Raw genomic sequence first — 26,958 nt, 5'->3', positions numbered from 1 at the left:
TTTGATGGCATTAAACGCGGTGCTTCTGCAGTACCCGGGATGTTTCACGAAACTTTTCCCTTTTCCTCTCTGAACGCAGGAGGGCAGTGCAGTTCCAGTTTGGATTCAAACGTCTCTGGAGCAAATGGTCTTAAGCTAAGCTCAGCCCAAGTCCAAGTCCCCTGTTCCCGTTAGTTTCTACTCTTTCCTTCATTACTACACTTGGCAATTCACCTGTAGCTGGGCTTTTTAAAATGAATTATCTTCCCCAACCTGTGCATGAGCAGCAAATACTGTACTGCCAAAGAAAGTGGGGAGGGAAGGAAAAGAAGGAGGGGAAAGGAGGAGAAAGGGTGGGAAGAAAGGAGTGGAGGGGGAGAAAGAAAGGATAAAGGGTGGAAGGAATAACGGGTGGGGAGAAAGGGGGAGTTTGAGGTGGGGTTTAAGATGAAAATAAATGAAGTTGCTGTTGTATTTATCTGTACCACACATAAACAAGCTGCTGGACTCAGACACATCAAAAATGTCAAGTCATGTACACCTCTAAGAGTACCTTAGAAATTGTACTTGCAGTACAAACAGTAGCTGCATGGTTTTAAAATGTGTGAAATAAGTAAAGGAAATTTTAAAAATAATTTACCTGGTAACTCTGGCAGATTTGGTCTGATTCCTTCTGATGGGTCACAGCCTCTTCATTCAAATTTCCTCTGTAAAATGGATTTCTGCTGCCGCATTCTGTTTCTTTCACTGTGTTCATTTCACAGTGGCTCTTCCAACCAGATTCCCTAGTGAAAAGGCATTTTGCAAAGTAAATTACTAACCCAACAAAACAAAATAGTCACTGAAGTAAATGGGTAGTTTGGGGCAAGAAAGATTTCCCTGACTGGTGCAATAATTTGGTTTTTTAAGCACTTTTTTCCCCCTGTAAGATACTGAGGTTAAGTCAGCCCTTTTTAACACGAGTCTGTTGTTCGCAGGATGCTGACTTTACCAGGCTCTTTTTGTGGTTTTGTTCCTTAGAGAAATACAGAAATTGTAGAAATAATTGACTGTATCTGCAACCATTAGTTTATGCTGTTATTCTACGAGCATTTCTAGTTAATATTTTAGTGAGATTAAAAAAAATTAGTGCAGGAATTGCTGGTAGAATAATCACCTTTACAAACACCTCATAAGTAGTAATAGTAATAATAACAATAATAATAATAAACAATAACTAAATAATAAAAATAATAATTTAAAAATAAAGTGCTAAAAGTAAAAAAATCACAGGAAAATCAATAACCTCAGGAAAAAAAATATCAGTGAAATTGAGAAGATTGATTTCAAAAAGAAATACTCCAAAAAACAATTTAAAAACATTTAGGGAGCCAATAGTTTGGAGCTCAGTTGCACTGTTATAAAAATATGGAACAGCTCCCTCTGCCTGTCCTTTTGTGACAGGCTTGTCATAGGCAAAGCTGACAAAATAATCAAAGCACTCACTGGAAAATTAGAAATAAATTTTAGAAAGAAAGGGCCCCCAGAATACTGGTAGTTTGAAAGACTGACATTCTTCAGTGGGATGCTAGAATTTTTAAACCTGCATTTCTATCAATATTCATGTTATTCACCACTGCAATATATGTTGCTAATTATTAATATTATCTATGTAGCCTCTTACATAGCCAGTGCTATTGCAATAAATAAGTTCTAACCAATAAAATCTATAATTAGCTTTGAATTTGGATTTAAACTTCCTTGTCAAAGCAAAAAATGATACAAAATCTTATACACAGCAAAAAGCATTCAGCAAACCATTTGAAATTTAGTTACAGCAGTATTGTATTTTTTCAGAAAATTAGATGTTTATATTTTCTCAGAGAAAAATAATAATGCCTGAGTTTTCTATTGCTTTTTTCCCCCGATTGCAAGCATAAAACTAAAGAAAATGTTATCAAGTTCACACAGAATCTTCAATAACATCAGTTTCAGCTGCAATTCTCTACTAAAAGGATTTTCTATTCTTCTGTGGTGAAAAAATAATGTTTTCACTATTACTGGTTTGGTTTTGGAAAACTTTTGGAAACTAGATTTTGGGCTGGATCATCCTGCTGAAGAACCTATATTTATTGTGACTATTTTTGTTGTAGAAAACTCCACTTATTAATGGATTTCAATAGCAGAAATCTTCATGTGTATGCAATGAGCAATCAGTTATTGCAAATATTTGTCTCCAAGGGGGTTACTGAATTGTGTAAAATATTTAGAAATCAAAGTAGTACTAAGCTGTAGAAAAGTATTTGAGCTTTTGCAGAGAGCAGCTGAACCAAACTACACAGAAGCAGCTGAAAAGAAAAAGTAATTCATACTTTTGATTGGGATTTTGTTTTGTCATTCTGTTACAGTAACAAAATTTTTAATTGGTAATCAGATTTGGAGAGAGAGTTGTTCTTTCCTCTGTAAGAAGAAATGTGAAATCTAATCTTTCCTCTGTTTTACTGGCCTAATTCTGGTTTCATTTGCAATCTCTGTGAAACCCCTTCTGATATATAAGAACACATCAGGAAAAAAACAAACTTGTAGAGTCCTTTTTTTTAAAAAAAAAGAACTCTTAAAGCAGACTATTCAAAATTCTAGGATTGTACATTTCTTTTAGTATTTCAGGCAGAGCATTCCTGAAATATCTTCAGAAAGACAGTTGGACAACTGGGAAGGTTAGCAAATCATAAATGTCAAGAATATTAAAATAATGAGATCATTGCCTGGCAGACAAACTGTTTGGAAAACTAAAATTTCAGCTCCATCTCCTGCCCAGCCATAGGGCATGAGATAAAGGGATGACAGTACAGAAATATGCTCCCAAATCCTAGAATCCATTTCTCCATAATTATTTCCAGCCACCAGAAAGAAGAACAAACAAACAAAGCAATCTGACCTCGGCAGAAAAGATAAAGTGAACTGCAAACAAATCTGAAATTCCATCTCCCTCATCAACATGCTCGAAATGCCCCCAGCAGCCTGAGCTGAGAGGAGCAGAGAGGAGAGGTGATCCTGGCCAGGCAGCTCTGCAAAAACACCCTGGGGACCACAAAACCCCTCAGCAGTGGGATGAAAGAAAGTGCCATATCCATTTCATTTCCATTCATCATTGTTAAGCTTCGAGTTTAAGAAAGTTTCATTGCCCATAAATACTCTGATCATAAGCAGCTGCACATGATATCATTTAGAGCCTGCCTGCATAACCCGTATTTCCCCCGAGCTTTGTCCCTAAGCTGCAGCCTGACAGGCATCAGCCAGACCCAACTTGTTGTTTTAAAAAAGCCTGAGCAGCGTTTTTACATCTAGCAGCTGAACCAAACTTCACAAAAGCAGCTGTAAAAGGTTGGGATAGATTGACTGTTTCCAAATTGGAATACTAATGATGATCTTTAATGAAGCCTGACAGTACAATCTGTTTCTTATTGTTCCCTAAGTGCTGGCTACTGATCATATTCACTGGCTTTAGGTGACGGGGACAGACAGGGACAAATGGGCCCCACTGGTGAGCAGGACTGTGCACAGCTGATCTTTCAACAAGGATTAAATTAATTAAAATGATTCTCCCATCACAAGAATCAATCTTTTGATTTGTTATCATCGTAGTGGTTATTAATTTTGAATGATGTCTAATTGGTGCCACTACTGTTTGGGTCAGCTGGCTTAGTAATCTTCTTAGAAAGCAGTAAAGAACACATAATTCTAGTAGCTATGTCAGGGAGCAGGGGAGCTGAACGAAAGAAAAAAATCCCCAATTTGATTTAATACCTCTCATCATGTGTAAGAACAATGGAGAAAGTAGACAAAATACCTGCCAGCCCCAACTGGTGAAAATTGACCTTGCTTTATTAATTTCACTTCTCTCCATAAAAAAATTAAGGCGCTTTCTCATAAGGATAGTGCAAAATAAATGTTTTATTGTGACATTGATAATCAACACAACTGGAAGTACTTCATGCTCTGGGCAAAGACAATATGCTGAGGGCTGGACAGGGCTCAGAGGGAAGCCCAGCCTGATGGAGCACTAGACTGCAGGGGCAGAACTTGCACAGGCTGTGTGCTATCTGGCCCAGCCATTCCAGGATTTGACCTGAGCTCCACAAACAACACCTCCCATTTCTTCTCACAACAAGTCTTTTGAAACCAATGTCAGTGACCATAGGAATAGGATCTGGTAGGATCTTATACTCACATTTTTAAGGATCTAAGCCCTTCAAAACACCAATGTGAGTTTAGAGGATGCCATGGAAGTACCTGTATGTCAAGCAAGATGTCCTATTCAGCTGGTTTTGATGTTTGGGCTGGCTGTGTTACCTGCACAGCTCCAATAATGACTGAACTATCCCTGCAAAGTAGATGTAGGGCTTTGACTTGTGTGTTGTTTAGGTTGAAGTTATAGAGTAAGAGAAAGACCACTTTCTGTGCCTTAGAACAGGCATCTTAATGAGGTGAGGACAAAACTGCCCAACAGAGCTGGAATAGTACAGACCATTTTTCCTCCTGCTCACTCTTGAAACAGAAAGACATAGCTGCATGGACAATCTGAAGGAGAGCTAAATCCTGAATCTTGGATATTCATACAATTAAAAACCCAGAGATTTCTACTGAAGGAAGCCATATCCAAGTCACACTCAGATGAGAACAGGGACATAATTTTGGGGTTTTGTTAGTTTACCTTCTCCACATTAGAAATAGTTTCTGCCTTACTTATCCATAGCAACAAAAACACCACAGCGAGGAGTGGTTCCTCTGGGAAGGCATCTATTCCATCAGTGGAGTAAGTGTTTGGATGATACACACCCAGATAACCTTACACATTTGGAGGCTGAATGTGCTACCTCCCTCTTCCCTGCAGCTCCAATGGGAGGCATCACTCCCTTTCCAAACCCACCATTTCACCATCCCCTTTTCCTGCTGCAATCTCCAGCCCCAGAATGTGCTGTCTCACTGGAAAAGCAAATATGTTGCATGAGAAATAAAGATGGTCCAATCCTGCTTTCTCCTGAAGTAAGCTCTTCTCCTCTAAAAGTCATATCATAATTGCTGTAATTCACATGCTTTGGCCAACCTAAATTAGGCTGGAATAGTAACACTTGAGAAAAAATTATTCATGCACATCTTTGGAGTCAACAGCAAAACCATCAACCCAGGAGCATTCATCCTCAACAGAGGAAAAACAGGTCTTTTACAATCGTAGCTACATTTTGTAAGAAATTCTGTTTAACCTGATCTTGCCAGGCTTCACAACTAGCCCCAATTCCCATCAAATTTCCTTCATAACTCAAATAGTAAAAAGAGATTAAAAACCTGTTTCTAATTCCTCATCCTCCAGCTGGCTATTCTTTAGAAATCAATCTATAGGAAAGCAAGACAAATTGCAACCATATTACAAGTCATTATAACAATAAATAAAAAGTTTTTACATGATTGACACACAAGTTTGGGGAGCTGGACCATCCATGCCTGGGTCCTATTTCATAGGTTAAAAACATTTATACTTGTTAGATGAAGTTTCTCTTTTTCTTCCCTCCATATACATTCCCCTACATGTTCTGCTGCGTGTGGTTTGACTGGGTACACTCACCTTATTCAGTACCTTTAATAACCGTTTAGACCAGGAGTGAAGTTACAGATTGTAAAATCCAACTATTGTTCCTGGTCCCAGCACTGATTTGAGATAGATCTATCCATCTATGACTTTGGATAGGTTACATTTCTGCTTTTTCCTTTTTTTTTTTACTGTTTTTTTTTCCTTTTTTTTTTTTTGTTTTGTTTTGTTTTGGGTTTAGTTTTTTGTTTGGGGTTTTTTGTTTGTTTTGTTGTTTGGGTTTTTGGTTTTTGTTTATTTTGTTTGAATACCCTGTTGTGCAATATATTTTTAAGCAAATGAAACTAAACATCATTTCACGTGCTCCCACAAATACATTTTTTTTTACCAATCTGATACTTTTTTTTTTTACCCACAAATACATTTTTTTTACCAATTTTGAAAAGAATAACACTTTTTTTTGTGTTATTCTTTTCAAAATGGATAGCATGTATTTCACTTGGATAGAACCAAAGGCTACTGCCTAATATCTAGTGAGACAATACCAGCTCCTAAATGTCATATCTAAGACTAGTATTTTATCAGGTTTTTTTTTCATGTCTGCAGTCAGAAGAGATAGGTTAAAAGAAGCTCGCTGAAATGTACATTGAGGAATTTATTTCCACAACAAGAAGAGCCTGAGATTTAAAAAAAGAAATTAAGATACTTTGAAAACTATACGAGGCTATCAGTTTACTTAGTCTTTGAATCATGCTTGAAGCTCAAATTTTTTTATATTCCTTTCAGAGACGCAGTTATTTTGATTGGGGTTTCCAAATTCTGCTAAATGTCTATGTGAATGTGTATGTTTAAAGCAAGCACATCAAAGAACCCAGTTCTAAATTCAGCTCTTCAAAATATGTGTGTTACATTGCCGTCTGGTATTGCTTTTTCAAAAATATTTCTAAATAAACACTTCCTATTCTTCTTACAAGCACAACGCCTTTGATTTAAACCTCACAACTGCCTTGTAGTTGTTAAAAGCTATTTTACACACAGTGAGGCTACAGAATGGATCTGCCACAGAACAGTTAAATTGCAGCTGGTAGCACAGCAGCTGTTTCACATGCTGAATCAAAGCAGGGGTTTAGTGCAAGGTGGAATGAACATCTTCCCCCTCGTGACAGCTGTGGAATCCGAGAGTGACGTTTTTGTAAACTTATTACTAGAAGTAGATTCACTTTTATGCACACATGAAGTTTTAGTCCTGAGAGCTGTACTGCTCCTTTAAGGCTGTGGAAGTGCCTGTCTTTTCTTCCCTAAACCCTGTTCAAAAGCACTGTGGACTTTTTCATATCCAACAAAGGAAAGAGCTGTGTTGTCCATAACAGCCAAGCTCTCAAAACCCCAAAAGACCCAGGTTAAAAAAAAAAAAAATTAGAGAAGAAACCCTGCAACCCAGATCAGAAAAGAGATCCAACAGCTGTACTCACTGCTGGAACAAGATGAATATCTCTGGCCACCTGCATTATAAACTCATCTCCAAAACAGGGCAACATGACTTAGAGATCTTTTATTATTTCAGGTTTCTCCCAAGCAAACTCCAATCCTTGACAAGATATTGCTCTGAACAGTGCAAGATCATAAGCCCCCAACAGCTTTTTCCTTTGATTCAGACCTGACTGTAAAATTACCACTTACTTTACTAGCTCTAAAAAAAAAAAGTCAGATAGGTCTTGAGAGGCATAACTACATCAAAGGAAAGCAACATGGGAAGAGAAAACTCGTGTGTACATTGAAAACAGAGCTTAAATAGAGCCAAGCTAAAGTATTTGTGGAGAAAGCTCTCATCTCTTTCTAGTGACCATGATTTCCACACAACCTATTTGGATACTGTCAGATTTTTCTAAAGAGAACTGGGCTTCTAATGGTGCTTTTTAGTTTATATGGTGACAGGCTTTCTGGAATTCCCTGTCTCTGCACTCTTTTTGTTCTCCTAAATACTTTCCCTGCTGGAAAATGCACTGATTCCAAACAGCCATAATGGCTAAGTCCTCTAGCAAATGTCTTAAGTACCTGATTTTGAATAACACCTTGTCCAAGGAATTGGCCAGTTGTTAACCTTTAACCCTGTGTACTGCCATGCAGGAGGAATCCGCTTAAAATTCTCATTGTAAAGATACACAACAAGTAGCATTAAGGCTGTTTGACCTCAGGATTTTCAGAAGGTAACTTCTGGATGTAATTTTCTCACATCTTTTTGCATTTGCAAATAAGGCCTTAAACAAGAATGTTAACAAACTTACTTTCCATGGTGCTTTTTTCCCCCATTTTGTGATCCCATTTAGCAGTGAGGGAACTGAGAATTCTTTCCAGGAAAAGTTGCAGACAATTTGGGATTCAGAGGTGCCTAAGAAGCTGTATTAACTTTCCAGAGGTTGGGGTACATAAGCTGATTTTGACAAGTGACCTTTCTGATAATAGAGTTATCCCAAGGGACCAGAAATCATCCACTGGGAAAAGTGAAAAGCTTGGTATAGACCTCTGAAAAGAAAACTATGTATTTTAGATAGATGCCATAAAAATTTTATGTAATACAAAACCACCATCTAGAACAAAAATACAGAATAGAACTGTTGTAGTCAGATATTGAAACTTGCTTGAAAAAGAAGCCACAGCATAGAGAGAGGCCAAGGCACAGTGGGGTGGATGAAAATGTAGAAGGTCCCAGAGCAGGGATGCTGCTCCACAGGCCCTCTGCCTGTATGGCTTGTGGGCCACACCATGAGACACAATTCAGGACAAAACTCAGCTGGCTCAGGCTAAATTCATAATCCAAAGTTACCTTAACCCCATCTCTTGATTAGGCATCTCCTCTCGTCTGAAATATTATACTGTGTTAGAAGGCAGAACATAGGATTTCTTTAAGCAGCGTAGAATTCCTTGCTGATGCTCTTACAACATTCTTAAAGATACTCTAGTAGCCTGGGAATATTATATTCTGTTTAGCATGGTGAAGGATTATCTTCAGAGAAAAGGAGGGCAAAAATTGATTCCCTTTTCTGTGAATATATTTGTTTCCATGAAGCAATTTTAAAATTACTTGCATGTAGCTAGATCCCAGATTAGATTACTGGATTAGATTTCTCTCGGCTGTAGCTGTATCCCAGCACCTGAAACTCCAGCTGAAACTCTCAGGGAGTCTGATTCATAAAAAGCTAGGCATCCTGTTTACAAAGGCAGTTTGTGTTTGGTTTTAATTGTTATTTATTCCACATGTATGGGAAATAAATGTTTTACAGTGAGTTCCTCAAAACAGGTGTATGATTCACCTAACCCCCAATTTTATTGGCAAAAATACTGAGTAAAACACTAAGCTGAAAAACTTATTTTCCTGAAATCTAGGAGAGGATGTTCTTTAAACTAAAACGGTTATGAGCTGCTGACAGCACATCACCTGGCAGCTGGTTCTGTCATCCAGTGGAAATCAGCATGAGTGGATTCTTAATTTAATTAAATTTTAATTTAACATTTACTGTCACGGTTTCATCCCTCATTCATGCTCATAGCCCATGTGTTTCTCTCCACTGGAGCATTTTCATACACACATTCATTTTTGAACACTGCATTGTTATACTTTCTCAACCAATCAAGATGTAACCTTTTGCTTGGATGCAACTTGCTCTCTCCTCAAAGTGCCAGAAGTAATCATCCATGTGTTAAAGAAAAAAAGAAAAGCAAGAGATGAAAAACAAGCACACAGAAAATTCATTGTGTAACAACGCTCTTAGAAACAATTCTCTTGCTCCCACTTGTAGCAAATGTTACCAACATTGTTAAGAAATCAAATGTTTCTTTAAAGTTTTAACAATATTTTTGATATGCACTGCCCAAGTGCAAGAAGGTTTTTTCCCCACCACGTCTTTTCACTTAGGTGTGGTGAATTTAATGAATTTAATATCCTTCACATCCTCAGCTCTCAGCTAAAGCAAAGCCATCAGCATCTGGAGGTGCTCCTGAAATATTAAAAGAAAAATATTCTTTTTTGTTGTTCTAATGAATTTCTTAATCTTTCTGAGGATTTATGTTTTTTGTGAACAATCAGGGATTCTGGCTTTGGGGATTTTGAATAGGTCCAAATTTGATAAACTTTCCTCACCTCAGTATCTGTAGCAGCAAAATGGAGATACAAAGCACAAGAATAAATAGAGAGATCCTTTTTTTTATCTATAAATAGCACAACAACATTCCATCAGCAGAACTCCATTTGGTTTAATCAATAACATTTCAATTCTCCTTATCATATCCTCCAAGTTACTTCAGAGGCAGGGGAAGAGCAGGATGATAAATAAACCAAAAATACATGCTCCATATATTCCATTATATTTGTTTTCCCCCATCCATTACTCAATGCTTTTCAGTTCATTCCTGGTCCATATGTCCCAGGCAAATTCATTACACAGAGCACCAGGCTATCCCAAGGAAAAGGTGAATGAAAGTGTCCAGAGAACACCTCAGGGCAGAGTTTGCAGAGCAGGAGAACAAGGTAACCTCAGTACAGGTGATGTGTGAGCAGATGAGCCAGCCTCATTTATCTAGAACCCTTAGGGTCAAGAGGTTGATCGCTGATCTGAATTTACAAAGTTTGGACCCCTGGTTGGTTTTCAAACATCTGAAAGTGAAAAGGCATGAAAAAATGCAGCTGCAGAACTTTGCCCCTAAAGGTACACATTGAGTCAGTGTCAGCCAGAGCAAACAGAGAACAATGGATATGTGTGCATTAAACCTCAGAGGCTTTGCTTATTGACATTTCTGGGCTCACTTTTGAATACTTTGTCCTTTAAACATTTGTCTCAGCCTCCCACTGTAGAAGATGACAGTTCCAATTTAGTTGTTTTAAAGATGAAATCAAACCTTTAAACTCATTAAAAGCTACCTAGGTGTCTGAATTTGTCTGAATTTCTGGCTTTTCCTAGAACAGCTTAATAATTTAGTGAAGTCCTTCAATTTTAAATAATATTTAAATGAAAAACAGTGCAGTTGGAAGTATTACTGTCATAATAAAACTAACCTCTACAACGTCTCATCTTTTTTGGCAAAATCCTCAAATGGATCTTAAACTTAGATTTACTTTGAAATACCACCTTTCCTCTGCTGACTGGAGGAAGATACACTGAACAGTTGAAACGGCCAAAACCCAGAGAGATGGCTCATCCCCAGACACAGCGTGTTTTGTTCTCACTGTATATTTCTGGGCTGTATGTTCTTTCATGGAGGAGAGAGTTGGCTGGTTGTGACCAAGGGAAAATCCAGGTTAATCATACCGCTATGCTTTCCATTTGATTCAAAAGCATGTGAGAAGTTCATATAAATGTTAAGTAACTGTCAATTAAACTTCCCCTTTGCCCTCCTGTGGCAATTTCCCAGGCAGCTGGGGTAGAGGGGAAATCCCCACGTCAGCCCTGGGTTGTTGTGTACGCCTAAAGACCAAACCAACCGGATTTATTAACTTCATATCGAGCGGCCAGGGGTTTGCCTGGGACCCACCACAGCCCTAATAGATGTCCTACTGGGCCACAAACACCGCTACAAATGGCAGGGCTGCCAGCACAATCCCTGCCTGAATGGACCTAAATTAGGCAGCGCCTAATAACCAGTTTACTAACACCTGTATTAGTCCTGCATCGCTGTGAGGAGCGCTGCTGGTAGACAAGGCATAATCCCATAAGCTTGTCATTTGCATATCCCTCATTAGCTGATTAAAACCTGAAGGAGGCAGGTTTTTGCAGCCGGTGGGTCCATTCCGACGCTCCGGCTGCCTGGGTGGCTCCATAATGAAGGAACGGTGCTGAATGTGAGGTTTATATGTATGGAAGGGATTAAGAGCATTAGAGTTTGTGTGAACCGATGTTGCCATATTCTCTCCACTGGATCACAGTAATTGGATGGGAGGAGCAAGAGTGGATCCATTAGTTTTGTCTGTTTGCCCAGGAGCTGGGTGCTAGAGATTCAATTTTGCTTCCTTTTGCTCCCTTGCTTTTGTGAAGGCTGGTGCTTTGTCTGGGCGAGCCCTTAGCACCTCTGTACACTGCCCACACTAAGGGATTCAGCCACAAAGGAGAAACCTCAGAGACAGCCAGCATAAAACGCAGCCTAGACTCAAGTGCTACTTGAGGGCAGCACAATCCTGCCCAGCCCAATCCTGGGAGAGAAAGTAAGAGATAATTGAAATCTATAAACACCTCTGGAGCCTTTTTATTATTTTATTAGTTCTCTACATTTGGGCTTAACAAACCCCATCATCAAAGAAGCCGTGAGCTCCTTACAAGTAAACTGAATGGCTTGAAATTTCACTGACTTAAGAAGCAATTGTTGGGATTATTTGCTGGGCTTGCATAATTCTAATGCTGAAAAAAATCCATTTCCTACATTATTTGTACAGCTGGAGTAATCACTTTGTGTGACCAATGATGTAAAAAAAAAAAAATTTTGAAGCCTGTCTCTCTCATAGTGCCAACAATGCACCTTCAGCTACAACAGGAAGAACACACAACAAATAGTTCAGGGAAGCCTGGTGCCAGTGATAGGCTTGGCAGGGTGGGAAGGCACAAATTCCATGCAATAGACTTTACTAACAGACATCAATTAGATGGGGAATCAATTTAGACATTTAACATCATGGCATCATTTCCACAATGATTAGGAGAATGCTTTTTTTGTTCAGGATAGCTAAAACTTTGAAAAATTACTATGTGAATGAAAATGTTGGTCACAGGGAAGATGGGGCTATTGAAATATAGTAATAACCCACAGGTAGCATATTTTTTCTCATTTTAGAAAGTATTTTCATCCTCAAAGCTTAACATCATAGTTCTGTAAATTACACTTCCCTAAGCTTTGATAATTTTATATCACCTTTCTATTTTATGTTTTTATCTTAAACAATAGCAGTTGGTTTTTTGCATAAGAGTAACTAAAAATTCCTGTCAGAGATGTGAGAAAACTGAAAATATTCTGATATTTAGGGCTAAACTTTAGAACTAACAAACACACAGTAGCAACCCAACATTAAGAATAATGTATCATCTGTCCTTTTATTACTCCAGGATTTCCTCATTGGAATTGTTTTATCAGCATGGAACTATAATGACACAGAGCCTATTTATTAGGCAGTGATTGAGTCTCTATTAGTGCCTCCATGTGAGTCAATATTTATTGGAATGATGCTATTTATTGCCTGAATTTCACAAAGCAAGAAGACTCTACCATGTTTCTAAGTGGATGTAAAGGGGAATGTTTAAATGCAACTCATCCCAACATTTCCTCCTTAATTCCATCCATACCTGTATCATTTATCTACCTGATGAGGCAGCTCAAGGCCATGAGAAGATTCACATCCAAAGCAGCTTTGCAGCTTCTTTGCCTCAGGTCATCAGAAGACAGGGACAGGCACAAACCACCTGCCTGACTGCACTGGAGGGGTTCTCTGGAAGGTGACAAACTTGGGGTACATTGGCTCTGTCACCTTTGCGTGACAGCACAACACAGAAGTTGTGGAGCCTCCAATTCCTAGAGCCAAGCTGAACCCTTGGATCCAAACACTCCCAAACTGGATGGTGTGAGGTGGTGCTGACAGTTAAAAATTCACAGAGTCCAAAGAGGTGAATTTCTGCCCTCACTGACCTCCACTGCCACCAGCAGGTGACAACCACACCATTTACAATATTCCTTCTTAAACAAGGACTTCTGCTCTGTCCATTTCACATTTAAAACAGCACTAATAGCAGCCAAGAGAACAAATAAAAATCTACATCTAAATCACAGACCTATTTTCCCCCACTAAAAAAACAAAAATTACACTCCTTAAGAAGTGTACTCATCTAGGTACCCTAGAGTGAACTGCCTAGGGTACCTAGGTCACTCATCCCCTCTCTGTTTTCAGAAACAAGCAAGTTTCAAAAGCTCCTTACATGCTCTGCCCTGAGTCTTGGTTGGTGAAATCAACTCCAGTCCCAGCCTCAGAAGAGAAGGAGGCAGCATTCTCATTCTCCTAAGGAGACGGTGCTTTTAATTCAGATTATTTTCATGGTGGGGTTTATAACATAGACCCAACAAATGGATTTGCTGCCAGGATAGAATGGACACTGAAATAAATAGTTTTTGAGTCAGCTGGGCTATGAGTGCAGTGCTGGAAAGTCAAACACATCATGTATCTGCTGCAAAATGAGAAGAGCTACAAAACAGGGTTTCCTCTGACAGCCACATTCTGTGGTTCAAGTTAGCCCTTCCAGACTGATTTCCTTTATTGAAGTAGGAATTAATTTAGGAAATAATAGAATTCCTTTGGGGCTTCTATCTGAAAATAACCATCGTATTTCTTCATATAAGAGCAAGCACATAAGTGTGTGTCAACCATATACTGCAAATTACTTCATGCAAGAGAAGTGATGTTGTAAACAAGCCAGTCAGAACTTTAGGTTGTTAATGTTACATTGGATTAGACAAAAAAGAGATAGCGTGAAATAACCATCTGTGTTTTTATCAAGTGCTGCCTACCAAATTTCACCTAGTATTATTTTTTAATGATATAATGTAACCTGTTAAGTTACCACTGATTGTACTGCAGAATATGAAACATCAGGTGCCACTAGGTTCCCTTTCCTTTGGTTGGACCACAGGGTCATTTAAGGTCCCTTCCAACCTGGGCTGTTTTCTGTGAAGTATTAGAAAGAATTAAATCAGCAGGTTGTGGGAGATATAGAGAGATTAATACAAAAAGTGTTTGATAATGTCAGAAACAAACTAAGGATCAGGACATTTTGTGCAGAGGACAGAGGGCTCTTGGGGCCCTCTCACTGGAGCAAAGTCCTCAGGCCCCACTACAGATGTGCCTTCCCAGAAAATAAAAACTGAAATCTGGAACACACACTCCATGGAATTCAAAAAAGCAAACCACTTATATTAGTCAAATTACTTTGAGGAAAACAAGGGTGTTCATGTGTCCCAGAGGGAAGGGAGTTCAGCACCTCTGCAATTCAACACATTTTTGTTAAGAATTCACAATGTCTTTGGAGCAATTGCTATTACTATTATTATGCTTTATTTGTGGGATGCATCTTACTATCAAGCTGACTCTATGAAAAAAGACCAGCAGTTTTCTAAAATGACTATACTAAGCTGCAGAAGAAGGCTGCCAAGTGAATCATGCTCTGGCTGCACTGTGGTAAATTCCAGAGCACATAACAATGCTCCCAGTTGTTTGTTTGAATCATCTTACAGTGCTGCATGCACATTTAGCTGATGTACCAACACTAATGTGTCATGCTGTTCTTGGAGCTGGATTTATAAAATAATCTCATAAAAATAAACAGTTTTATTGCCAGGCTCAACATGAATGATAATCCCACAGATAAAAGCCATTAATCACAGGATGTATCGAGGTAATTACCAAACCAGGGATCTGTTTTGTGAAGTTTGTGGGTGTGTGGTTAGATTATGTTCTTTTTGCACAGAGCAGACAGCAGTTGCCTGCTGCTGAAATCCCTCTGTATCCACAAGGATCAGATCCTAATAAAACTATAGTGTTCACCCAGCCATGTTCATCACAGCACTGTCAATATCCTGCCTGCACAGAACCTTCTCCTTCTCTTAAATAAATCACTTTTCTTTAGCACACATGCAGACATCTCAGCATTGCTGCTGGGAACTAAAAAGCCTTCATTGCATGTTTATGCTTAACAAGGTGCAATTCATAAAGCAGGAGAAGGGCCTGACTCTCACAGAGCTGCCGTCTCTTTGTCTTTTCTCTTGCTTGTGAATCATGAGAGAATGAAGCACAGAATGAAAGCAGTTGGGTTGTTTTTCTCCTCACTTCAAACCTTTGTGTAAGAAGACTAAACTCACTTTAAGTGGAAACACTTTACACTAAGTTATTTGCAAATAATTTTAATTTCTGCCAGCTTTGACAATTTATTTGGTTTCTAGTCAGCATCACCATCCCATGTTCAACACTACTGTGGCATGGCACAGGGGTTGATGCTGCAAGAAGCCATTCTTTCCCTCAGGCCTACTCTATTTCATACCTTCTCCCTCTACCACCAAGCTCAAAAAACCCATAAAAATACAAAGGGGCAAATACTATTACTAACTCCAGCTGGTCTCCAAAGCACGGCTGAGCCCCAGGATTCTGGGCAGCCAAGAAACACACCTTGGGAAAATCTCCACACTCTCTTTCAGGGGGAAAGAAAAAAAGTTTAGTTGCATAAAGACATGAGCATCAAGGACATTGGTCCAGAACCACTGACTCTCACAGTTGTTGGAGTAATTCCAAACATTTATCCAATTTTCCATCCATATTGCTTATAACCAGGTATCCATTCAGAGCCTGGGGCTCACATCTAAAATGGGCAGAAAACTTATTATCCACATTATCTTCATTTTTCATCTTTATATTGGAATTCTCCCAATCAATAAAACCAGTGTACAGCAAAAATAAAGGGATCCTCCTAATGAGAGCCTGAGGTCTTATTGGAGCCCAGGTCGTCCCTTGTGGCCATCAGAGAAAGGCTGAAATAGCACTGCTTGGAGCACAGCAACTTCCTGATTTGAGAACCATTTAGGTTGGAAATGATGTCCAACCACTGGACTCAACGATCTTAGAGGTGGTCACCACTTGGCCAGCACTGCCAAGCCTACAAAGAAACCATGTCCCCAAGTGCCACATCCACTCCTTTTTTGTACACTCCCAGAGGTGGTGACTCCACCACTTCCCTAGACAGTCTGTGCCAGGGCTTGACAGCCCTTTCAGTAAAGAAACGTTCCCTAATATACAAAGTAAACCTCCCCTGGTGCAACTTGAAACCCTTTCCTCTTGTTCTGTGACTTGTTACTTGGGACTTGCTGTGCCCTGAAGTGCTGGGCTGGTTTGTGGAGGACACCTCCATCTCCCCAGTGATGAGAACCAGCCGGCCCTAGCAGCTGTCTCCATGCAGCTGTGCTGGCCCCTTCCTCTCAGGAAATGGATTCCTGTTGCCCAAGTCCCCACAGCTGCACGGGGTCAGCTGTGCAGGATACTCAGTGAGAAACATTTCAGCTCCGAAATTAAAATCGAAGTGTCACTTCAGGATGACACTCGAGAGAACAGCTGAGGCTCAGCTGCACTTACAAGCCATCACCAAGTCTCCAAGGCTGATTAAATTGTTTGAGTTGACTGTATGTCCCTGTCCATTTAGCCTACCTAATAGAGCCTTGTAAGGGTCTGCATTTTATTCTGCTCAGAGAAAAGGAATAGACTTTTATAGACCTTTAATACATGGACGTAGATTTTGTGCCCCATCGCACCACTATAATTCAGTTTTTTCCTCCTGGGGCATTTTGGTGAGTGATACCCTTAAAAACTCCCAGCATTTTACTATTTCTTCTACAGCATCATTGTTTTAGCATTACACAACAAGTAAACAAATAAAATAATGGAAAGGATGGGAGCCATATAGGCCATGGGATCTATGTAATAGAAAAACCTATTTAATGTCACCTGGCAATTATCCATTTAAACAGAATTACAATGTCTTTCATCAAGCAGAAAAGAAGGTTGATCAGCCTAATGAACTGGGGTTTGTTCCCTGGGTTTTGAACCATAATGTGAGAGCTGAGAGTGCCACGAGGTCCACTCCAGTGAACATGCTGCTTGCTGACACTTAGGGAGTTGGACTACATGATTGTTGTGGGTCCCTACTAACCAAATTACTCTCTTCTGAGATTAGTTGTACCTGAAGTGCAATTTCCCAAATACATGGATGACACTGGTGGCCTAAGCACAAAAACAAGGCACCTTGGCAAGGTTGTAAACTCTCAACACGTCATCAGCTTCCCCTGTGCCTGTTGTTGCTAAACACAGTAGCTGCTCCCTTGAGTGCTGCTACCACAGAGTACAGTGAGAAACATCATTACTGATATCACAGTGATGAGTTTGATTGCATCAACCCTGAATCTTTCACTCCTTCTTTGGGCATTAGAGAGGAATAAGAGACATGCTCATGTTAAAAACCAGCTCTCATTTGGGCTGTGCATGAGCATTTATATCAGCAGCTTCTTTTGTAACTCTCAACAGGTCAGCTGTCATGGGAAGTGACTGCAAATTGATTTTTAGATCTTCTTAAACTAGGGTGGAGTTAGAAGTCTGAACCTGAAATCAAGGCCAAAAGACAGAACAAAAAGAGTGTTCGTGAGACAAAGATGGTGATAGCCAGTTAATACAAGTCCACATTTTTGGATCACTTAACTGTCACTCAGCTATCAAAGCACTGATTCTGTCAGAATTTCACTGCTTCTTACTGTTCTTTCCCTGCTCTCACACAGGTGGGAGATGCAAACAGGTCAGTGACTCAGCCCTGGACATAACCCCATTCTCCCCCTTCCTCAGCCTCCAGCCAAGCACCAAACCACATAGCTGACTCTGGAAGAGGCTTATATTGGGGAGCCTGTGTGTGCCCACAGACACACTTGCATTATTTAACACACGTTCACCCCTTTTTCTGTCTGCTCTGTCCCCTCCATTTACTGCTAAACAGGTCCCTTATCTTTATTGATCACTTAATTTATCTTTTCTTAGCTCCCCTTGCTCCGTCTGGTGCAGTGTGTCCAAGGTATTGAGCCTAAACATCCGTCTGTTCATACTGTCATGACTGGTTTGCCTCTGAAAGAATAGGGGGAGCAGGTGGTGTGACTAAGTAGAGCCTCGACAGAATAGGGGCACCATGGCTGTGTCCTGTCCCAACCTGCCAGCCATTCCCCACCCTCCCAACTGTTCCACATTAAAGCAGTCAACTGTGGCTTTACAGTCCAATTTTTACACAACTGTTTTACAAACCAGGAAGAATTTCTTTTGTTGGAAAGCTTTTGTTAGGCGGCGCAGAACGGGGAGGGGAGCAGGGTAGAGGGAGTGCAGAGAGCCCGTTCTGAGACCGAGTGCATTTTAATGTGGGTGTGGATATACACCCCAGGATGTGCCAAGCTGCTGAGGGAGCCAGCCCTGTGCTTCTGTGCTGCCTCTAAGCTCTCTTTGAGGAGAGCTCTGCAATTCTTTCAAAGTCACTAGTCTTCCAGTCCCTTTCCTTTGCTCCTCTTTATGCTACTTTTTTGGTTTATTAGACCAAATAAGACCTGAAACTAAATAAAATCAATTCTTAAACACTTTTTTTCTCAGTAAGAATAGAATACTCATTTTTCAGTGCTGCAAAATTATTACAAGTCCTTCAAACTGGATAGACAACACCAAAGAAAAGTCCAGACTATGTTTCAACCACATCCCAGTTTCCAAGCAGTCCTACCACAGACACTATGCTGCTTCTAATCCCATACCCCGTGTTTCTCCACAGGTTTTGGAGGATGTATTTCACACATTTCCAGATGTAGGACGAAGCTTATCTCTGAGATAACATACCCTGAAATTATCTTGTCCAGAGGAGACAGAATAGGAATTCATGAAATGGAACCCAGGAAGAGCAACAATTTGTTACAGCTGTGAAACTTTTCTGGTGTCACCACTGGAGTGCTACAAATAGTTGCATACAAAAGCTGAACCTATCAAATTCATCTCATTTGGTTTTTTGTCTTTCCCCCTCCATGTGAGAATTGAAAAATTTGTGAATTTTTAGTTTGTCAACGCCAAACACAAAATTTGGGTGTTTTCCACATTTATAAAGGAAAAATACAAGTTTATGCATATTCACATTTTGCCCTGTAAGCTTTTTCCTTGGGCTAAAATGTATTGAAAATTCTATTTCAGGCAAAAATGCAAGCCAAGAGACAGAGATGCTTTTCTTTTTTGGAGATATTGCAGTCAATCACTCAAACCTTATAACTGCAAAGGCAAAAAGGAAAAAAAAAAAAAAAGTATAGAAGTTCTTTTCTTCCCTTCAGAGACATCTGTCTTTCTGCCCTTCCCATCAGACTGCAGTGGAAAGACAAAAGCTGAGACCTTACTCCTACAGGAGTCAATGGCAAAATTTCTGTGAGGCCTGAATTTAACCCAATCTGCCACATTTATTAGTGGATCATTGGGAAAGCACTAAGATACAATCCTGCTAAAAGCACTGCTTTCTTTTAGGAGCCTGATCCTCTCAAATATGTAAGTGGTAGACTTTTCAGTCCAATTGATATGAAGCACACAGTTCAGATTCATGGGAGTTTTTAGCTTCCAAATCTAACACAAAGTGTAGAATTAACAAAAAACTTTCAGGAAATTTTTTAAGTGCTTTTGAATGAAGCATATGTTTTCAAAAAATCAAAATAAGAGAAAGCATGAATATTTATTTAATACATAGTGAAGCACCACCTACCAGAAGCAAGGGAAGCTCACATCACCCTCTTGCCATGGTACTTGGGGTGGTCACCCTGCAGAAGGAAGAAAAAAAATTTTATTTTTACCAGATTGAGGAGAAACAAAACTACCACTCCAGAAATATGAACAAATACATGACTACTACAATATTGGATAAAGAGATCATTATGACTTATTTTCAGTCCAAACTTTTTCTCAAATGCAGCAAGATTTTAAATATTTTCTTGACAAGCAAGATTTTTTCACAGTCAAATTGGTAGACAGTAGTACATCCCCAAATGTTTATTCAGACCTAGATCATCAAGAAGCTGAGGATCAGCACCACCAAGAGTGAAACATTCAATGTTTTTTGCGTAAAAATTTACAACATGTTCATGATAGGAAACAGAGGTCAAAATTTTAGTATTGTAGGTAAGCAGAGAAAGAAGGTATCTACAGAGATCTGTAGGTATAGTCTCTGTTATTTAAAAAGGTGTACCTAGCCTTTTTCTAATAATTTATTAAAACCTGTTTAAAGCTTGAGGGAGAGAAAGTATCTTACATCTCTGCTCATTTCAAAGGTGTTGCAATTGTCTATTTCAGAAGAGCTCTGTCACAAATACTGCATTGCCTGTAAATAACCAAGCTTCCCTCCAACTGTGAAATCCCAATTATAGGTTAGAAAATCCTTCCTAATTGTTCATTTTGAATATTGTATATGATCCCTCTACTACCATGTTAAGCCCTCTCATTTTATTCCTACTAACTTCTTAAATGCTAATTTTCCTCCAATTTGTGTATGAAACATCAGTACATTTGGATGGATAACATTCAGAATGTAGGTGAAAAGACAGGTGTGAAGTCCACAATAATTCTATTTTATCTGCTCATATAGCTTAGTTTAGAATCACTTTGTGTACAAAAACATTTGGAGAATTACTAAATCAGTTATAAATTTATCCTTCCCTTATACTAAGGATAGACAGAGAAAAGGTGGAACTAGACAGGAGATAATACTATGTTCCCAGTGACCTGAAATGCAAGTCTGAATTAGATCTGAAATGAGTCTCAGATTCCAACCCCTGATGGATGTTTTTCTACATCACAAAAGTCACCATATTGCTTGTCACATTTTCATGGAATGACACATTCCAAGAGCCTTATTTCTTGCAAGGCACAGATTTTGTGGTTCAGAATAAGCTATGTTGCCTGCTTTGTTGTAGAAAAGGCTACTGTCAAAAGCTGTTGAAAATCAGTAGTGCTTTCCTAAAACAAAACCCCAAAAATTAAACCAATGAAGCAACCCAACACAGGGATAAAAGAAACAGTTTTATAGACAGTTTTAACTCTTTATTCAGAGGTAAGAACAAGGTTTCTGCACTGGTATATACAATCCTCAAAGTATTTTATGTGGGCTTTGCTACTTCTGTGAAACAACGTTGTCACTCGCAGCAAACATCAAACTTGATTTAAATTGCCTAAAAATCACATAGTTGTATCCTTAATGCATATAATGCTATTATTTCACTTCCCAAATGGATGAACAAAAATTATGAGAAGGGGAAAATAAAAATCATTTTAGCATCAACTCATCCCATTGCAAAAGCAATATTTGTGTAATTGTGCATAATCATTTAAAGTATAATTTAATACATCCCTTTAACAACCCACAAATTATCACTTGACAACTAGAAATAATAGGTCTTTTTGTTAAAAACAGAAAGCATGTGAAGACTAAAGGTTAAACATGTCTTTTCATCATGATAAATCACTGGTTAATGAGCCTGGTATTGTTGGGTATTATACTTGCTCACTTCAATGCCATTACCTTCTGGTTGTAAAGCTGACACTACTAATGATCTTCATTCTTTGAACTTTTCCACAATATTGACTGGTTGCATAGAGCAGATGTTACTTGGATTTGACTGCAAAAGTGGCAATTCTTCTAAGGCTTGGAGCAGCCCTGAAAAGAATGATACTGAAAACAATGTATTTTGATATCTCTAAATCAAAGGAGATTCTTCTCTAAGTGTCAATTCTTGCTCCGTTTCTCAGTATTGCGTAAAAATCAGCCATAGATAAGAGATCAAGATCCTTCATTTATTTTCTGCAGTTTCCTTTTCTATTTTTTGGTGAAGTTTAAATACTGGAATGAACTAACACAAGCAAAATTCGCATCTAATCTCTGTTGTTGTATCCATGATGTCTCCTCCATTACATTACTTGCAAGTAAATAAAAAAAAGGGCCTGAATTTCACAGCTTTTCTTGGTCCTGCCCGAAGGATGCTGAGGTCACAGGAGCTGTTAGAGAGCCAAGTGCTGACAAAGCAGGATGCACAAGGCCTTGCACACATGTGCTTGTGTACCCACATCCATCACTTGTTATTGCAGAGGCAAGGAGGCCCAGCAGGCCTTCCCCAAGCTGGCAGTTAGGAGAAGCAAAGACTTACTTGACACCTCTTTAGCATACGAGGGCTGCCTTTATTTGTGTGAAGAACCTGGCTCAGATAAACTCACAGAGCCTCGGGATGGAGAGGGAACACTTACAAGTAAGAAAGCAAATTTAATTTAAAACTGAAGCAACGTGGAAGCTTCATGTTTATCCCCATTCCTCTCTCTTCCTGACCTTGTCCCTTTCTTGTACTTCTTGCTCTACTGTCACTACTGGATTCTGTAGAGCAAAATTCAAGCCTTAAGAAGGCAGAAGTAGTTTTATCTCAGTTTTCATCTACTTCTGGGCCAGAAAGATTTTGCTGCATCCTTGAACAGGAATGGGGACAAATGAACTCATCATTCCCTGAGTCAAACCTCAAACCTTGCACATTCTTTGGAGACTTCTGTGCAGCAGCAAGCACAAAAGCTGCATAGATCAGCTTGCATAAAGGCCATATTCTGCCTTCTTTGCACCGCTCTGTTATGCCAAATGTACCTCACAGTCTTCTAGATACTTTTTTACTTTTGTTTAAAAAAGGCTGTGTTTTCCTTTTCTTTCAGTGAGTTTGGGGAGAATGGAGAATGAGGATGTGCCTGATTCTACAAATCCCATTCTTGTTCTGGTGTTGTCTCATGTGAAGTGAATGAAAAAAAGTTGAGCAATTTCTCTAATAAAACAAAATAAATGCTAAGATGTCCATATTAAAAAATCCAAGCTACAAAAGGCATTTCACATGTACTGGTAACAACTCACTATAATGTGTTAAGTCATTAATAGAAATTCAATCCTGAAGGCTTAATCCTTAATCTGCTTGGGAAACTTGAGAAACTTTTCAATGGTATTAATTTGACAATATGAAAATACAAGCATGATTCCAGTCCATCACCTCTAAACTCAATTGGACTAAGAGAAAACAGTCAGCAAGAAAGACTACAAGTCTTTCACAGCAGCACCTGAGACTCTCTGATCTGCAAAGAATGCTTCTCACTTAAAGAGTTAGATCCACTCACATACAGGATAAACTCCTGAACCAGTCAGCCAAAGCATCAACAAAATAAAGATTTTACTTGAGGTGTAACTGGATGCAATTCATGTATGCAGTGAGGGGGTGAGAGGTGTGGCATGGTCTATAATTACCCAACAGTCTGGAACCTAGGAATTTCTCATCTGTAAGATGTCATCTCTCAAAAAACTCATGTGTCATATGGGATCTGCCCTAATGTCAGAGAAAAACTGTCTCATGTCACTATTTCCAAAGTTACTGTCAGTAACTATCCAGATACACCTGAATATCTATTTATTCTCCCATAACCAGAACTGCAGTCTTGCAAAATCCAGGCTGGCTTACACTATAGGGATATAGATGCTCTCCTGCTCAGAGCTTATCAAAAACAGAGAATGAGAATTTTCATCTAAAGAATATTTACTTGCTAGTGTAAGCAATATGTTTCTATTTTAGTGTCTACAAAGTTGGCCTTTAGCATGTAACAGTAAGTCAAAAATACTTTTAAGACATGTTTTTGATAAAAGGGCCTTTAAAAATTAATTTCAGTGGAGGTCATACCAACATTTTTTTCTTTGGTTTATCAATTTAAGTGTTTCCCATTTTATGGGTAAATCAAGAAAAAGAAGAGTGACTTCTGCTGTGAACAAAAAAGCTCTTTGAATCCAGCAGACTGTACACAAAAGCTCTATGTACTTTAAAATCCTTTTTCAACCAATTTTGACAGTGGACTCAGAAGGTAAGATGCAAGACAGGGTTAGGCATCAGCCTTTTATTATCCCCTGGTACACCTTTTTATACTCTTTCTTCATATGCACAACAGGTGTTCCTTATTACATTACCATTGGTCAGTAAACTACCCACAGGTGCTTTTCTAATTAGTGCTACACATCTGCTTTCTCTACTTCATTCTCTAACGAAGTTGTTTAGGGGCACAGCTGTAACTTACTTAGTTTTAGGCTGCCCACAGCCTTTTCCTATCTTGGCACACAATTCCCCTTTTTTGCTTATCAACTACAAGCGCCTTGTTTACCATTCCCTGCAGGGCCCTTGCAGAAAAAATAGTAAACATGGCACAAGAATCTCCTATGTGTTTTCCACCAATTTTTGAATACATTCGTGAATTAACATTGATTTGATTTCTAAATTCATATGGCACACACCATCAAAATCCTCACCCTCATGCCCATGGGATAATAACAAAAAGTCAATTCAGTGCTCTCTGTGTTCCAGGCCCATTGCTCTGAGGGGTTTGTCCACCATTCCCTGGTACTGAATGGCCACTAGGTCAGTTAGGGCAATTTCTCTTGAAATGCCCTCCTTGACCACACTGAAAACAATTCTTGGAAACTTGCACAGCTGGAGCAACTTGCTTTGCAAGCTCCTCCATCTGATACTTCACTGTTTCGACCTTACTGCCAGCCTCCATCATATCTACCAGTGTAGGATTCTGCAGGGCAATAAAGCCTGCTTACAGTCCTCATTCGCATGATCTTTAGCTATTTGCAAAACAAAAGTTTTTTGGGCTGCTACGTTGTCAGCCTGCTTCCCGATTGCTTAAGATGATCTATAAACATTAAATATATGGCTCACTTGATTTCTGCTGAACTGTTGTCCACACCTGACGAGGAGCTCCTTCATCTGGTACACACTGCAGTGCTTGACATGCGAGCTCTTTCCCTTGCTGAGACACTAAGGAATGCAGTCGGATTTGTAATTGAGGGGAGTTAAGCAGAGGGTACCCCATGAGCTGTCCCAGACCTGCTCCAAAACAAGGGTCACCTTGAGAGAGTTCTAAATTACCCATAGCAACCTCATTCACTAGCTGCCTCCACTGAGGCTCAAAAATCATCATCTGAGTCAGAGTGGAGCAAATTTGAGCTTAGCTGACAACAGTCAAAAGGGGTGAGCTCATCAGCAAAGATACCTCGTAGCACAGACTGTGTGAAATGAGAAACAAACCCATCCTGCATCACTGTGTTTCTTAGGTCTCTGATTACACTCCAATGAAAAGGGTCCCATTCTGTCACCACCATTTCAGGTCACAGGGCATGCTAGAATCCGGTCTGCCAAATCTCACTAACCTGCTTCCCTAGTTTGTTCATATAATCTTGTCCAAAACCTTTTTGGATCAGCCCCCCCTTACCCAGATGGCCACTGGTTCTAGTGTGAATACACCTTGCAGTGGAGGAGCTGTTAGCCAACCGCTCAGCCCTCCCGATAGATCGATGGAAACAGGCTCAGGGCTTTGTCAGGGGCAGCACTGCCTGTGCCACCTCTGGAGGCATTAGAGTGTCGGCACAGAAGTCCAGGGGAGAGGGTAGCTCTTAGGACATACCGGCAAAACAGGTTTCTGCACAGGAGCAACCTCGGTGGGAGAAGAAGGAGGCCAAGGGGCAGCAGCCGCAGTGGGATATTGGCTGCTGCCTCCCTATTAGCTTTTCATAGCAGCAACGAGTCCTGAACTGAGCGCCACCTCGTTAACCATTTTGTGGCTATCTCATCCCCTTTTGTAGCTGCCTCCCATAACACTTGTCCTATTTCTTTCCCCGTTTAAACAAAAAAAAGGCAGTCTGTACATCTGTTCTTATTCTGTTTCCCTTACACCAATTGAGCAGGGTGCATAACACCCACTCTTCATGTATAATGCATCTCTTCTGTAAAATACACAGCAGAATGTCCAAAAGAGAGTTTTCTTCTGCTGACATTTGAGCCCCCATTTCTATGTTCCCAGCCACTCACCTAGGGTCGGGTGTCTCTTTTTTTTCCCTTTCTTAAATCGTCCGGGCTTCAGGCTCTCGGTCCGTCTGTTTGCTTGGCTGGGCTCCACCGCCGGCCGCTCTCTGATCCACAGGCTGAACTAACCTCACGTCGGTAGTCATCATTTGACGGTGGACTCAAACACTGACATGCAAGACAGTGTTAGGCATCAGCCAGTTATTAGCCCCTGCTACACCTTTTTATACTCTTTCACCTACATGACAGGTGTTCTTTATTACATTACCGTTGGTCAGTAAACTATCCACAGGTGCTTTTCCAATTAGTCCTACAAGTCTACATTCTCCGCTTCATTCTCTAACAAAGGTGTTTACCTCTCTTGTTTAGGGGCACAGCTGTAACTCATTTAGGTTTAGGCTGACTGCAGCCTTTTCCTATCTTACCACACAATTCCACTGATTTTGCTGGATGCCAGTATTGCAAACTGCATTCTTACCATCTCTGTGGTGGTCTCAGACAGCCTTTATTTTTTGCCATAAACAGCTTGAATTTTTAAATGCTATTTCTGATTCTTTTTTTCTTGAATGCATTGCAACACCAGAGGCTGGACACCTGCATTCATTTGGACATTCAGATATAGTTTATTACCATGTAATCAAAGCACTTCTACACAACTTCAGCCGTGAAAAATCACTAGTGGTAAGCGCTTCAGAATGAGCTAATGCAAATTATCCAAGAAAAGCTTTGTTAGACAAACCACATTTCCAACAGAGGCAGATGCATTAGATGTACTGGCTTAATGGAAATGGGTGACTCCTTTAATTGAAGAAACAGCAGCATCTGACTTGGTTCAGGCTCCCATTCCAATGTCCTGACCCCATGATTCCTGCTTGTCTTGCCTCCCAAGACTAGAAATCCCAGTAAAAGTAGTATGCATATAAAAATTCTAGCAAGTAATA

General features: G+C 39.7%; 1 long non-coding RNA gene across 1 annotated transcript in view; it reads right to left on the bottom strand.

Moving 5' to 3' along the window:
• LOC146436733 (uncharacterized) overlaps positions 1-26,958 on the bottom strand; it is a 37,823-nt gene that overhangs the window by 7,736 nt on the left and 3,129 nt on the right. Inside the window, exons 2-3 of the long non-coding RNA XR_014852768.1 lie at positions 19,864-19,918; positions 620-764 (exon numbers count right to left, since the gene is read on the bottom strand). This is a non-coding gene — a long non-coding RNA (uncharacterized LOC146436733). The remainder of the gene's footprint in view (positions 1-619; positions 765-19,863; positions 19,919-26,958) is intronic.

The sequence above is a fragment of the Lichenostomus cassidix genome, chromosome 5, assembly GCF_008360975.1.
Source record: "Lichenostomus cassidix isolate B80296 chromosome 5, HeHo_3.0, whole genome shotgun sequence".
NCBI classification, from domain to species: domain Eukaryota; kingdom Metazoa; phylum Chordata; class Aves; order Passeriformes; family Meliphagidae; genus Lichenostomus; species Lichenostomus cassidix.
The sequence above is the reverse complement of the archived record's forward strand: the minus strand, read 5'-3'. Positions and strand labels throughout refer to the sequence as shown.